Genomic DNA, 3,381 nt, shown 5'->3' on the forward strand with positions numbered 1-3,381 from the left:
TTTAATTCTGAAAAGATGTCTCATGTATTAGTCACTGAGCTTAAATTCAAATAAAAAATACAGGAGTGATATCTCGCATGAGAAAGTGGGTCTATATTGAAGAATAGTCTTATTTACTTAAATGTGGTGGTATTTTCTGTGATTCTGAATGCATGACATGAATAGTGCATATTTTTTATAATGAAGTTTATGAATGTTAAAATTGTTGGTTCTTGAAAGAATGATGAAAAAAGAGAAATATTATTGATAATCTGAAAAATCATAAAATTGATTCTTGAAGCAAGAAAAAGCAGTGAAAAACACAAAGCTTGCGAAAAAAATATATATATAAAAAAAAGTAAGCAGAAAAAGCCAATAACCCTTTAAACTAAAAGGCAAGGGTAAAAAAAGGATCCAAGGCTTTGAGCATTAATGGAGAGGAGGGCCCAAAGGAATAAAATTCTGGCCTAAGCGACTAAATCAAGCTGTCCCTAACCATGTGCTTGTGGCGTGAAGATGTCAAGTGAAAAGCTTGAGACTGAGCGGTTAAAGTCGTGATTCAAAGCAAAAAAGAGTGTGCTTAAGAACTCTGGACACCTCTAACTGGGGACTCTAGCAAAGCTGAGTCACAATCTGAAAAGGTTCACCTAGTTATGTGTCTGTGGCATTTATGTATCCGGTGGTAATACTGGAAAACAAAATGCTTAGGGTCACAGCCAAGACTCATAAAGTAACTGTGTTCAAGAATCAACATACTGAACTAGGAGAATCAATAACACTATCTGAATTCTGAGTTCTTATGGATGCCAATCATTCTGAACTTCAAAGGATAAAGTGAGATGCCAAAACTGTTCAGGATTGCAGTTGTAAACCCCACTATAAGAAGAGACATGGGCTTAATCAAACTCTCATTCTCATGCAAATTCACATCCTAAGCTTATGTTAGTTTTGGTTGCTTGAGAACAAGCAACAGTTTAAGTTTGGTGTTGTGATGTGTGAGCATCTTTCCTATCTTTTCCTAGTGAATTTGCATCTAATTTGTTGAGTTTAATTAAGAATTAATTATATTTTAGCCACTATGGATGCTATTTTGAGTTTTGTGCAATTTTATTTATTTTAGGTAGCATTCGGATGGATTTGATGAAGTTTCTGTAGAGAAAGAGAAGAAACCAAGGAGATGACCAGCGAATACCGACACGGACGCATGGCTCACGCGACCGCGTGGAATGGAGGAGATCGCAATGACGCGATCGCATGCCTGACGCGAACGCGTGGACTGGAATCTACAGAAATGACGCGAACGCGTGGACGACGCGGACGCGTCACATGCGCCACGTGCAGAAAACGCAGAAAAAATGCTGGGGGCGATTTCTGGGCTGTTTTAACTCAATTTTCAGCCCAGAAAACACATATTAGAAGCTACAGAATGGACAGAACAAGTGGTCCCCACCCATCAACTGAAGATCTGTTAATTAATTCAAATTTAAATTCAAATCTTAAATTAGGAAAAGATATTATTTTAATTTTTAGTTTTAGATATTAGATTTTTAAATTTATTAGGATTAGTTATAAAAGGAGGAAGCTTTCCTTGCTTTGTAGAGGTCTTGGGGAGGATCCCATTTCATCCCAATTTACATTCCATATTCCATGAGCAACTAATCCTCCATTGTTAAGGTTAGGAGCTCTGTCTATTTGTATGGATTGATTTTATTACTTTTTCTATTTTAATTTATGTATGGATTTATATTTAAGAATTGTTTTCGTTCTTTATTTTATGAATTTGGGTGGAACGCAAGTATGACTCTCTTTCTAAATGCGTTCTTGTATAACTTGGAAAAGCTCTTTACTTGAACAACAGCTTGAAAACATATTCTCCTAAATTTCTAATTTATCTGGATTTAATAGGATACGTGACATATAATCCTTTTATGTTTGGGTAATTAGGATTTCTGTGGCATATAACTAGAATTGAACTTCACCCCCTAATTGAAATTAATTGACCAAGGAATTGGCTGTTAATGAATTTTAGAGGAGACTAGAAAGGTCTAAGGAATTAGGGTCTAGTCACATATAGTTGCCATAAATTAGATCTTACATGATTAAAATAAAATAATAAGAAAAGTCAATCCGGAAAATAGATAACTCTGAAACCTTAACTATTTTCTCCATATTTTCTTCCCAATTTATTTACTTTACTATTTTAATTTCTGCACGATTGAATATTCAAATATTCTTTTCTGTTTTTCTAACTAATCCTATCAAATACTATTGTTGCTTAATCTATCAATCCTCCTGGGATCGACCCTTACTCACGTAAGGTATTACTTGGTACGACCCGGTGCACTTGTCGGTAAGTTTGTGGTTAGAAATACCGCACCAACCAACCCCGAAGTTCCAATACGTTGCAAACCGCCGCTTCCCCTCGAGGATCAACCAAAAGGGATGGTTTTTCCGAGTAGGGCGCACTTTAAAGTACTCCCCTTTAAACCCATGGAAAGAATCCTCAAACAACCCAAATATTCACCGGTTTGGTTGAGCCCGGAACGACACATAACCCTTATGTTTTCCCTCCTTGGTCGGAAGAGTACACAAAAAGAAAAACAAAAACACCTCCACCCGAACTAGAAGTTTCAGGTATTCACAGACTAACTCAAAGGTTCGGATGGCCGCCGAACTATTGCGATGAAGTTGAAACGGCGCCACCAAACACCAATTAAGCAAAGCTTGCACGAACTCCGAAAAAGGAAGCCACACCTCTAGCTGTGTAAACATGGATTCGTAAACCCACATCCAATCAGCAACTCGAGGGGAGTAAAGATTTATATAGTAGATCCTCTCATCCACCCCGGGGAGTACGAGCTCGTACTGGCGCTCCGCCTCTCTACCTCCACAAACCGCTCCCTCGTCACGGAGCCTCTGGAGGTCCACCTTTGTCACCTAGGATGGCGTTCCCCACACATTGGATGTCTCCCAATAATACGTGCTGGGAACACTAATGGTCGAGACTACAGGAGCCCTCGCACCCTTGCTCCTCCGCCAGGCCATACCTAAAAAAGAGAAGGGCACCACCGTTAGCCCACTAACCAGACGGGCAGAAAATCATGCGTACCCCCTTTTTTATAGAGCACCTAAAGAGGAAAAAGCTACACCTAGCACAAGCACAAACCACATCCAGGAAAAGTGGCAAACACTCCCTCTGATAGCCTACCATTCGTACCCTGAAAAACAACTCCAAAATAGAAAAATGCAGAACATAGAACAGTCAAAAGGTAAACACAAAAAATAGACAATCAAAACATGCACTAAAAAGAAAAGAGAATACCAACATGATTAAATATGAAGTAAGCAAAAAGCAAGGAATAGCACGAAGTACAAGACAAGTGTACAATGCACGGACGAACA

Source organism: Arachis hypogaea, chromosome 13 (genome assembly GCF_003086295.3).
Source record: "Arachis hypogaea cultivar Tifrunner chromosome 13, arahy.Tifrunner.gnm2.J5K5, whole genome shotgun sequence".
NCBI classification, from domain to species: domain Eukaryota; kingdom Viridiplantae; phylum Streptophyta; class Magnoliopsida; order Fabales; family Fabaceae; genus Arachis; species Arachis hypogaea.